Source organism: Electrona antarctica (assembly GCF_951216825.1).
Source record: "Electrona antarctica genome assembly, chromosome: 3".
NCBI classification, from domain to species: domain Eukaryota; kingdom Metazoa; phylum Chordata; class Actinopteri; order Myctophiformes; family Myctophidae; genus Electrona; species Electrona antarctica.
The window spans coordinates 54,133,803-54,146,938 of record NC_136808.1 but is presented as its reverse complement, the minus strand read 5'-3'; the positions used below and the strand labels follow the sequence as shown (position 1 = coordinate 54,146,938).

General features: G+C 48.9%; 1 protein-coding gene across 1 annotated transcript in view; it reads right to left on the bottom strand.

The window, feature by feature from the left end:
- Nucleotides 1-13,136, bottom strand: part of cd276 (CD276 molecule) — a 201,351-nt gene that overhangs the window by 149,746 nt on the left and 38,469 nt on the right. The window lies entirely within an intron of this gene.

Genomic DNA, 13,136 nt, shown 5'->3' with positions numbered 1-13,136 from the left:
AACTTGGACACTCAGGCATGAAGGAAGCATGAGTTCAAGTCCGTTGCTCTCCCCATGTCCCCCATATATGGGGACTAGGTTGGTGGAGGGTGTGTAGAGCCCAGGATCACATTAGATAATTGACACAGGGGTGAAAAATGGGTTACAAAATCGTGGGATAAAAAAATTAATGAAAAAAAATATTGTCACATCACAGTTTCACAAGTACAAAAGTGGGCGAAATTCGTTTTTGTGCATAGTTCCCATCGTGTCATTTTTTCCAAGAAAAAATACTAAGAAAGGGAAAAAGAGAGAGAAGAAAGAGTTTGAGCGCTTTGGCCACAAAAAGTACAAGTAAAGCGTTTCAGATATTTACAAACGGCACAACCGTAGGCTCAGCCAGCCTGGATTGGTTACATTAAAACCCATTTTGGGCGGGAACCCCTTTTGGTGTTCGCATTATGTTGTGCTTTAACTATTGAAAAATAGCAGATCTACAAGCTCATAGCGCGCCACCGAGTGGCGCGCTACGAGCTTGTAGGTCTGCTATTTTTGAAAAATCGAAGAACGGCTGACATAGAAACATAGCTTTTTCAGAAAACTGTCAAGATGTAGAAGACATTTTTAGAATCTGATCTCAGGCCAAAATGGGACTGAGGATGTTTACAGTGTAGATTGGTGGTCCCAGGCAGGAGGTTTACAGTGTAGATTGGGGGTCCCAGGCAGGATGTTTACAGTGTAGATTGGGGGTCCCAGGCAGGATGTTTACAGTGTCGAGTGGTGGTCCCAGGCATGATGTTTACAGTGTAGATTGGGGGTCCCAGGCAGGATGTTTACAGTGTAGATTGGGGGTCCCAGGCAGGATGTTTACAGTGTAGATTGGGGGTCCCAGGCAGGATGTTTACAGTGTAGATTGGGGGTCCCAGGCAGGATGTTTACAGTGTAGATTGGGGGTCCCAGGCAGGATGTTTACAGTGTAGATTGGGGGTCCCAGGCAGGAGGTTTACAGTGTAGATTGGGGGTCCCAGGCAGGATGTTTACAGTGTAGATTGGGGGTCCCAGGCAGGATGTTTACAGTGTCGAGTGGTGGTCCCAGGCATGATGTTTACAGTGTAGATTGGGGGTCCCAGGCAGGATGTTTACAGTGTAGATTGGGGGTCCCAGGCAGGATGTTTACAGTGTAGATTGGGGGTCCCAGGCAGGATGTTTACAGTGTAGATTGGGGGTCCCAGGCAGGATGTTTACAGTGTAGATTGGGGGTCCCAGGCAGGATGTTTACAGTGTAGATTGGGGGTCCCAGGCAGGATGTTTACAGTGTAGATTGGGGGGTCCCAGGCAGGATGTTTACAGTGTAGATTGGGGGTCCCAGGCAGGATGTTTACAGTGTAGATTGGGGGTCCCAGGCAGGATGTTTACAGTGTAGATTGGGGGTCCCAGGCAGGATGTTTACAGTGTAGATTGGGGGTCCCATGGAGGATGTTTACAGTGTAGATTGGGGGTCCCAGGCAGGATGTTTACAGTGTAGATTGGGGGTCCCAGGCAGGATGTTTACAGTGTAGATTGGGGGTCCCAGGCAGGATGTTTACAGTGTAGATTGGGGGTCCCAGGCAGGATGTTTACAGTGTAGATTGGGGGTCCCAGGCAGGATGTTTACAGTGTAGATTGGGGGTCCCAGGCAGGATGTTTACAGTGTAGATTGGGGGTCCCAGGCAGGATGTTTACAGTGTAGATTGGGGGTCCCAGGCAGGATGTTTACAGTGTAGATTGGTGGTCCCAGGCAGGATGTTTACAGTGTAGATTGGGGGTCCCAGGCAGGATGTTTACAGTGTAGATTGGGGGTCCCAGGCAGGATGTTTACAGTGTAGATTGGGGGTCCCAGGCAGGATGTTTACAGTGTAGATTGGTGGTCCCAGGCAGGATGTTTACAGTGTAGATTGGGGGTCCCAGGCAGGATGTTTACAGTGTAGATTGGGGGTCCCAGGCAGGATGTTTACAGTGTAGATTGGTGGTCCCCGGCAGGATGTTTACAGTGTAGATTGGGGGTCCCAGGCAGGATGTTTACAGTGTAGATTGGGGGTCCCAGGCAGGATGTTTACAGTGTAGATTGGTGGTCCCAGGCAGGATGTTTACAGTGTAGATTGGGGGTCCCAGGCAGGATGTTTACAGTGTAGATTGGGGGTCCCAGGCAGGATGTTTACAGTGTAGATTGGTGGTCCCAGGCAGGATGTTTACAGTGTAGATTGGGGGTCCCAGGCAGGATGTTTACAGTGTAGATTGGGGGTCCCAGGCAGGATGTTTACAGTGTAGATTGGTGGTCCCAGGCAGACACGACACAAAAGGTATAAAACGGGTGTCATAATCAAACTGAGGATCATTGAAATTTAAAACGTTGAGTCACTACAATGGTGATGGGCTCTATAGTCTATACTATACGCGCAACGGCCAATCCGCTGCCTGTGTTTGTCCTTTCTTTTTTTTCGTGTTTTCAAATGGATTTGAAAATACGACGCGTAAAATAAATGAATACCACACACACACACACACACACACACACACACACACACACACACACACACACACACACTACTTTCCTTGAGCGCTAGCTGTCTGTCTATCACACACACGCAGAACGGCAAAACAATGGCAGTGAAATGGGTTTGATTACCGTCGCAGGGAGCAAATGATTGCACCTCCATTGCTGCAGCCGTTGCAATAATTGCTTTTCCCATTAACAACAAACAAGTCTTTCATCTGAAGGCCTAACACACGGACGGCTATTTGCAAAGTCAAGGCAGAAGCTATTTTCGTAGATGCAGCAGCCAATCCTCACAAGAGACCACCTTACATCACCCCCCCCCCCCCTCCCCCCAACCACCCCCCCACCCAATTTATCCCATTTAGCCTATTTAGGCCTGACCTCAAAATTAAAAAAAGATATTCTAAATCCTCCAGTTTTCTGAAATAAATATTTTCACGATTTTTCAAAAATAGCAGACCTACAAGCTCGTAGCGCGCCACTCGGTGGCGCGCTACGAGCTTGTAGATCTGCTATTTTTCAATAGCTAAATTACAACATAATGTTTAAAACACCAAAAGGGGTTCCCGCCCAAAATGGGTTAGGACTGAGACCAGATTCTACAAAAATGTTCTTCTAAATCCTGACGGTTTTCTGAAAAACCTTATGATTCTATATCAGTGGTTCTCAAACTACGTCATGTCAAGGACCCCCAGAATGGTGTGTATTTGGCCGCCGACCCCCATCTGAAAATATGTTGTTCCAGGGACCCCCCGCCCCATGCAGATGCAAACATTTGAGTTAAAAACGTTCGCTGTGATAGAATATAATAGGCTATTCAAAGATTTGCGCCACGTTTTCACAACAAACCAAAAAATAGCAGATCTACAAGCTTAACAGTTGGTTAAGCAGTATACAGTAGGTTAACAGTTAAGGTGACACAGATGCGATACAGTCCTTAATGGGTTATTCATCTGTAGACACACTGCCCCCTGTTGCCTGAGTGCAACTGCAAGCTGGGAGGGTGAAAGTTGAAGTACAGCACAATAAAATGATATCTACGGTTGCAGCTAAACATTATTTTCTTTGTGATTATTTCTACTGATTACCTTTTTTATTATATTGTTTGTTTGTTTTTTCAATTAACCCATTCTGGACGGGAACCCCTTTTGGTGTTTTAACTATAAGCATTATGTGGAGGTTCTTTCAATGCTAAAGGTTGTGATAACAGTGTCAGAACATAGAGAGCCCACCGCCTCAGATGGTGTGGTAACAGTGTCAGAACATAGAGAGCCCACCGCCTCAGATGGTGTGATAACAGTGTCAGAACATAGAGAGCCCACCGCCTCAGATGGTGTGATAACAGTGTCAGAACATAGAGAGCCCACCGCCTCAGATGGTGTGATAACAGTGTCAGAACATAGAGAGCCCACCGCCTCAGATGGTGTGATAACAGTGTCAGAACATAGAGAGCCCACCGCCTCAGATGGTGATAACAGTGTCAGAACATAGAGAGCCCACCGCCTCAGATGGTGTGATAACAGTGTCAGAACATAGAGAGCCCACCGCCTCAGATGGTGTGATAACAGTGTCAGAACATAGAGAGCCCACCGCCTCAGATGGTGGCTGAGCTGTCTGGAAAGCTCCCTGAGTTGAATATCAATGCTCGCTATGGTGTGTGTGTGTGTGTGTGTGTGTGTGTGTGTGTGTGTGTGTGTGTGTGTGTGTGTGTGTGTGTGTGTGTGTGTGTGTGTGTGTGTGTGTGTGTGTGTGTGTGTGTGTGTGTGTGTGTGTGTGTGTGTGTGTGTACGCATGCGTGCAGGCTAGTGTGCGCACGCATGCACGCATGCGTACAGTCAGTGCTTACTGCTTACATTAGCCTGCATATTTGTTGTATTTGAATACACAAAAGACATGCAACTGGGGGGAATTGGAGGTGAGATGTCAATGCAAGTGAAGCTCAGGAATGTGTTTACCAACAAGCCACGCATGTCACCCTGTAGCACCCTGTCAGCCAGCACCCTGTAGCACCCTGTCAGCCAGCACCCTGACTGTAGCACCCTGTCAGCCAGCACCCTGTAGCACCCTGTCAGCCAGCACCCTATAGCACCCTGTCAGCCAGCACCCTGTAGCACCCTGTCAGCCAGCACCCTGTAGCACCCTGTCAGCCAGCACCCTGTAGCACCCTGTCAGCCAGCACCCTGTAGCACCCTGTCAGCCAGCACCCTGACTGTAGCACCCTGTCAGCCAGCACCCTGTAGCACCCTGTCAGCCAGCACCCTGACTGTAGCACCCTGTCAGCCAGCACCCTGACTGTAGCACCCTGTCAGCCAGCACCCTGACTGTAGCACCCTGTCAGCCAGCACCCTGACTGTAGCACCCTGTCAGCCAGCACCCTGACTGTAGCACCCTGTCAGCCAGCACCCTGACTGTAGCACCCTGTCAGCCAGCACCCTGACTGTAGCACCCTGTCAGCCAGCACCCTGACTGTAGCACCCTGTCAGCCAGCACCCTGACTGTGGGTGCTCTGATCACCCAACCTACTGCCTGAATCAGTGTTTCCCATCCTTTCTTCCTTCGAGCAGCGCACGGTAGGCATGCACACTTACAGCAGTAGGCTGTGGCTCCAGTAGGCTACTGCTGTGCAGTGTGGTGTTCTGCACACAAGAAGAATGCCTCGATCCTCCAGAACAGATTCATTCGTCCAAAGCAAACTTTTTAGTTTCGTTATAGTGTGCAGTAAAGATGTTTGTCTGACTATTTTAAGTCTACTTTTGTGGTTGTGTCTAAAACTCTCATACACTATTTAACAATAACAATAGGCAGGCTATATCAGCTGTTCTGTGATGCGCACATGCACGCACGTGGCGTCATTAAAACACTGTGGTACCAGTAAAAGAAAACACCATGACACCTCTGCCTGTACCCAAGATACAACCTTGAACATTGAGATAGAATGTATATTTTATACATAGCGGTATGTAAAATGTTGGACTACCTCCAAAGAGACATGGCCCCGCCCCCATGGACATGGCCCCATATTTTATACTTTTGCTTTTTCCAAATATAGCCTATTTGCATGCATTGAAAAAGAAGCAGGTCTACAGGCTCAAAACGTGACGCTACTTTTGATGCTTTCGTGTGACGCTGTAGTGATTAACCCATTTTGACCTGAGACCAGATTCTAAAAATATCTTCTACAGTTTTCTGAAAAAGCTATGTTTCTATGTCAGTCGTTCTTACAAGCTCATAGCTCGGTGGCGCGCTATGAGCTTGTAGGTCTGCTATTTTTCAATAGCTAAAGCATAGCATAATGCTAACACCAAAAGGGGTTCCCCGCCCAAAATGGGTTAAGTATAGGTCGTAAAAAGGAGATATGGGGTTTACTGCCCGACAGCAACGATATAAAATATTGGGGGTCATTGATATGGAAAAGGTTCGAGAAACCACGTGCTACAGGCAGCCAGGCGATGAGGGGTCGACTCGTCTACAGAGAGCCAGGCGATGAGGGGTCGACTCGTCTACAGAGAGCCAGACGATGAGGGGTCGACTCGTCTACAGAGAGCCAGACGATGAGGGGTCGACTCGTCTACAGAGAGCCAGACGATGAGGGGTCGACTCGTCTACAGAGAGCCAGGCGATGAGGGGTCGACTCGTCTACAGAGAGCCAGGCGATGAGGGGGTCGACTCGTCTACAGAGAGCCAGACGATGAGGGGTCGACTCGTCTACAGAGAGCCAGACGATGAGGGGTCGACTCGTCTACAGAGAGCCAGGCGATGAGGGGTCCACGTGCTACAGAGAGCCAGGCGACGAGGGGTCGACTCGTCTACAGAGAGCCAGACGATGAGGGGTCGACTCGTCTACAGAGAGCCAGACGATGAGGGGTCGACTCGTCTACAGAGAGCCAGACGATGAGGGGTCGACTCGTCTACAGAGAGCCAGACGATGAGGGGTCGACTCGTCTACAGAGAGCCAGGCGATGAGGGGTCCACGTGCTACAGAGAGCCAGGCGATGAGTGGTCGACTCGTCTACAGAGAGCCAGGCGATGAGTGGTCGACTCGTCTACAGAGAGCCAGGCGATGAGGGGTCGACTCGTCTACAGAGAGCCAGGCGATGAGGGGGTCGACTCGTCTACAGAGAGCCAGGCGATGAGGGGTCGACTCGTCTACAGAGAGCCAGGCGATGAGTGGTCGACTCGTCTACAGAGAGCCAGGCGATGAGGGGTCCACGTGCTACAGAGAGCCAGGCGATGAGGGGGTCGACTCGTCTACAGAGAGCCAGGCGATGAGTGGTCGACTCGTCTACAGAGAGCCAGGCGATGAGGGGGTCGACTCGTCTACAGAGAGCCAGGCGATGAGGGGTCGACTCGTCTTCAGAGAGCCAGGCGATGAGGGGTCGACTCGTCTACAGAGAGCCAGGCGATGAGGGGGTCGACTCGTCTACAGAGAGCCAGACGATGAGGGGTCGACTCGTCTACAGAGAGCCAGGCGATGAGGGGTCGACTCGTCTACAGAGAGCCAGGCGATGAGGGGTCGACTCGTCTACAGAGAGCAAGGCGATGAGGGGTCGACTCGTCTACAGAGAGCCAGACGATGAGGGGTCGACTCGTCTTGACGGACTGTATGCAAAAGTTTCAGTTGCGCTGCCCTCCGCTAAGCTAGTGCAGTCGCGCTGCCCTCCGCTAAGCTAGTGCAGTTGTGCTGCCCTCCGCTAAGCTAGTGCAGTCGCGCTGCCCTCCGCTAAGCTAGTGCAGTCGCGCTGCCCTCCGCTAAGCTAGTGCAGTCGCGCTGCCCTCCGCTAAGCTAGTGCAGTCGCACTGCCCTCCGCTAAGCTAGTGCAGCGCAGCGCTGGTTCTGGGTCAGGGTGGGGCAGCCAGACACCGCCCAGGGAGCTGGCTTTGGGTCAGGGTGGGGCAGCCAGACACCGCCCCAGGGAGCTGGTTCTGGGTCAGGGTGGGGCAGCCAGACACCCCCCCAAGGAGCTGGTTTTGGGTCAGGGTGGGGCAGCCAGACACCGCCCAAGGAGCTGGCTTTGGGTCAGGGTGGGGCAGCCAGACACCGCCCAAGGAGCTGGTTTTGGGTCAGGGTGGGGCAGCCAGACACCGCCCAAGGAGCTGGCTTTGGGTCAGGGTGGGGCAGCCAGACACCGCCCAAGGAGCTGGTTTTGGGTCAGGGTGGGGCAGCCAGACACCGCCCAGGGAGCTGGCTTTGGGTCAGGGTGGGGCAGCCAGACACCGCCCAGGGAGCTGGCTTTGGGTGGAGGCAGGGGGCGGGGCGGGGGCAGCCAGACACCCCGCCAAGCAGCCAGTAATGACTTTATTTCAACGTGGGGCTGTTTAAAGTATCCTGGCTCTGTCTGGCAAGCACTCAAACGTCGCCGGGGCCCATAAACCCACAAGTGCAGCGCATAAATCCCCACCGTCTCGCCTCTTCCTCCCTCTTCCTCCCTCTCTCTCTCTCTCTCTCTCTCTCTCTCTTCCTCCCTCTCTCTCTCCCTCTCTCTCTCTCTCTCTCCCTCTCTCTCTCTCTCTCTCCCCCTCTCTCTCTCTCTCCCCCCCCCTCTCTCTCTCTCTCTCTCTCTCTCTCTCTCTCTCTCTCTCTCTCTCTCTCTCTCTCTCTCTCTCTCTCTCTCTCTCTCTCTCTCTGGGATCCTGAGCATCTATTCATTGGCTTTCTGACGGAGAGGCACCCAACCCCCCCTTGCCTCACCCACCCCCTCAAAATGTGTGTGTATGTATATATATATATATATATATATATATATATATCTCTCAAATAAGTAGTGAGTAAAAGTACAATATTTGGATCAGAGATGTAGTGGAGTAGAAGTAAAAGTATTGGAAGTAGCCTGGGCCGTGGCTCAGCGGTCCAGGCACCTTGGCTGGTAATCCAGTCTGGCAGTGTGCCGCGGGTTCGACTCCCGACCCCGACGGCCTTTACTGCATGTCATCCCCCCATCTCTCTCCCCATTTCCTGTCAGCCTACTGTCTGTCCCTCCATAAAAAATAAAATGGCGAAAAGCCACAAAAAAAAAAAACATTACAAAAAAATAAGTATTGGAAGTAAAGTAGGCCTACAAATACCTCAACATTGTACTTAAGTACAGTACTTAAGTAAACATACTTAGTTACTTTCCACCACCGACCGAGGGCCTAGCTCGAGGGCACACGGCTCCGCCATCCTCTCATCGCCGCTGTCGCCCGTACAGAAACCTCGTATATGTCCAAAACGGCGACTTCTCAGGAAACCAAAAGAAGAAAGGTGGTTGCACACTGGTGCGTCTTTTTGCTGCGTTTTGCACACTGGTGCGTCTTTTTGCTGCGTTTTGCGGGTCTGCAAATAGTAGGCTATGACTAGCTGTCAGCCTGTCACTACACCCCACTAGACAGTAGAAAGTAGTAGGCTATCACTAGCTGTCAGCCTGTCACCATCACCCCACTAGACAGTAGAAAGTAATAGGCTATCACTAGCTGTCAGCCTGTCACCATCACCCCACTAGACAGTAGAAAGTAGTAGGCTATGACTAGCTGTCAGCCTGTCACTACACCCCACTAGACAGTAGAAAGTAGTAGGCTAGCTATGACTAGCTGTCAGCCTGTCACTACACCCCACTAGACAGTAGAAAGTAGTAGGCTATGACTAGCTGTCAGCCTGTCACTACACCCCACTAGACAGTAGAAAGTAGTAGGCTATGACTAGCTGTCAGCCTGTCACTACACCCCACTAGACAGTAGAAAGTAGTAGGCTATCACTAGCTGTCAGCCTGTCACTACACCCCACTAGACAGTAGAAAGTAGTAGGCTATGACTAGCTGTCAGCCTGTCACCATCACCCCACTAGACAGTAGAAAGTAGTAGGCTATGACTAGCTGTCAGCCTGTCACTACACCCCACTAGACAGTAGAAAGTAGTAGGCTATGACTAGCTGTCAGCCTGTCACTACACCCCACTAGACAGTAGAAAGCAGTAGGCTATGACTAGCTGTCAGCCTGTCACTACACCCCACTAGACAGTAGAAAGCAGTAGGCTATGACTAGCTGTCAGCCTGTCACTATCACCCCACTAGACAGTAGAAAGCAGTAGGCTATGACTAGCTGTCAGCCTGTCACTACACCCCACTAGACAGTAGAAAGTAGTAGGCTATGACTAGCTGTCAGCCTGTCACCATCACCCCACTAGACAGTAAAAAGTAGTAGGCTATCACTAGCTGTCAGCCTGTCACTACACCCCACTAGACAGTAGAAAGTAGTAGGCTAGCTATGACTAGCTGTCAGCCTGTCACTACACCCTACTAGACAGTAGAAAGTAGTAGGCTATATAGCTGTCAGCCTGTCACCATCACCCCACTAGACAGTAGAAAGTAGTAGGCTATGACTAGTCACCCACACAGACTAGACCCCACTGATGAAATATTCAGCGTCACTATGCAAACGTGATTGATATAAAGTGAGGTCATTTTTTTATGTCCTTCCAATGGATACAATGTTATTATTTTTGTCGCAAGCTTGTGTTCATATTTTGACAAGTTCACAGAGCTCTTAGGTCGGCTATTGTTGGATTGTTGGCACTTTTATGTGACACTGTAGTATGACCAAGTAGAGCGTAGAATTCACATTCTCTCTGTCTCCCCCCCCACCCCCCCCCCCCCTCTCTCTCTCTCTCTCTCTCTCTCTCTCTCTCCTTTTTTCCCCTCAATTTCTGTATTATTATCATAACTGAAGGACGGTCGATGGCGCTGCATGGCCGTACTGTGGACAGTTCACCCTGAACGACTGAGAGCTGGTCGTTAAGCTCTGACGGAAAAGGGCACCGTCGTCAGACACATTTTCCGTGACGTCAGACAGACAGCCACCCCGCCGTGCCACGCCATGTCAGACAGACAGCCACCCCGCCGTGCCACGCCATGTCCTTCTGGAGAGGAAATGAACCTGCAGTGCACAGCGTTCCCTCTCCCAGTCTGTCTGCATGGTAACCAGCGGGAACCCCTTTTGGTGTTAGCATTATGTTATGCTTTAGCTATTGAAAAATAACAGATCTACAAGCTCATAGCGCGCCACCGAGTGGCGCGCTACGAGCTTGTAGGTCTGCTATTTTTGAAAAATCGTGAAAATGCGGCACAAATCTTTGAAAATTGAACATATATTCTTTCAGAAGACTTTTTTATTTATTTCGACATCAGGCCTAAATGGGTTAAAGACTAGTGATGGGAGATTAATCGGTATCGGCCGATTAACCAACGGACCGATTAATTAATCGGCCCGATTTTCTTTACAGATAAACAAGCCCAAAGTAACAGCTTGAACAGATCTACAAGCTCACAATATTAAAGAACAAATATAATGTCATTTTTATAACATTAAATCTCTCTCTCTCAGTTCAATTCAACAGGCTTTATTGGCATTTTACAAGTGTTGCCAAAGCACAATCACATATATGACAAACAACAACATAACATAATATCAATGACATGAAAAAATAAATAAAAATAAAATAAAATAAAGCAGGTGGTGCAGAAAATATAACATGGCATACTCTCTCTCTCTCTCTCTCTCTCTCACTTTAACAAAGTGACCCAGCTTACCGGGTATTTTACAATGGCTGGGGGGTAGAAGACCCTCCGCTCCGCGTCGGGTCTGCCTACGCCTCCCAGCCATTGTAAAATACCCGGTAACCTGAGACCTCTCGTGTCTTATTGCTTAAATCTACCATGTCTATAGAGCGTCGCAGTCCCGCCCCCTCGAGAGACCCAGAAAAGAAATCCCCGTTCATTTTCCTCATAGACTTTTCAGAAAGTATTTATTTAAAGATGTTTACGCCACGGACAAAGCCAACTCTTGTCGTGACACAAATCATGACAACAAACAACATTTTTCGGGCTGAACAAATAATTAGAAAGAAGAAGAAAACGGCAGGTTATTTGTTTGGTCCAAAATATTGTGTTTTGTTGTCATGATTTGTCACGACAAGAGTTGGCTTTGTACGACGCTTATAAGGTCTTTAAATAAATACGTTTTGAAATGTCTATGGGAAAAATGCATTGGGAACTATTTCCTGGGCCTGGCGTCGTCATGAAAGGGGGCGGGGCTGCGACGCTCTATTGTGCTTCTGTAACAGTAATGCATGTTTGCTACTTGCTTTATATGTACACTACACACACTATATGCTCACACACACGCACACGCGCACACGCACACACACACACACACACACACACGCACACACACACACACACACACACACACACACACACACACACACACACTATATGCTCACACACGCACACGCGCACACGCACACACAGACACACACACACACACACACACGCACACGCACACGCACACAACCTCATTGTGCACCTTCACATTCTGAATAGATGGACGTTTGTAAGGACGTACAATGAAACTTACACACTTCAAATTAAGTTGCCATTGGCCTATTGTTGTGCATCTCTAAGGCAACTACACAGTACAAACACACCACGCACGCACGCACGCACGCACGCACGCACACAAACACACACGTGTTAGCGTCACTATACTTGCGAGGACATCGACATATTTTTTTTACGCTAATCCTGAAGCAGAAAGCAGCTCTGATCTACAAGCTCACAACGCGCTGACACTGTAACACATTGTGAGCTTGTAGATCTACATAACATCAGCACAATATTCAGCAATCAGGCATAACTCTAAACCTAACAGTCTCAATGCCAATCCCAACCTGAATCTCTTCCTAATCAAGCCTAACTCTAAACATGTATTTTTTGAACCATACAAAACAACCATTTCTCTTGTGACGACCGGGAAAACGGTCCTCACAAAGTCCATTTCTCAAATTCTACTATGTCTGGGCAGTGGTGCATAAGTAACTTACTACCTTTACTTAAGTACTGTACTTGATTAATTTTTTACAATACTTTTGTACATTTTTAATGTACTTGAGTATGAGAATGAAGTACTTTTACTTTAAACGGAGAATTTCTATATTGCAATATTGATACTTGTACTTAAGTAAAACATTTGAGTATACTTTCTCCACCACTACGTGTGGGGACATTTGGCCCCTCACAAGTATAGCAACACATGCACACGTGCACGCACGCACGCACACACACACACACTGATTACACAGTAGATCATGTGATTCAGCACGGCTCCAAGGCCTCCTCCTGTGCGCTCACATCAGCTCCTCCAATAACCCGTTAAAACCTGAGGCTAAAAATACGTCTTTTCAGAAAAACGCATGTTTCCGTATCAGTGGTGATCAAACCTTTTCATGTCAAGGACCAAAATGTATGTATTTGGCCACCGACCCACATCTCAAAATATGTCGTTCTGGGGACCCCCACCCAAGCAAAGATTTGAGTTACAAATGTTCGCTTTAAAAAATAAACATATTAAAAGATTTGCTCAAATTTTCTGTAAAAAAGAAAATCGCAGATCTACAAGCTCGTAGCGCGGCACAGCTGTTGTCATATAGCTTGTAGATCTGCTATTTTTCAATAGCTATAAAGTCTAAAATAATGGTTAAATTGACGTGGTTAAAAGCGTCTAAGCGGTGACACAGATGCGTCCTCAGGTCTCGACGGGATAAACACAATACATCGGCACTTCCAATTACACCGGCTCAATAGCGTTCAGCC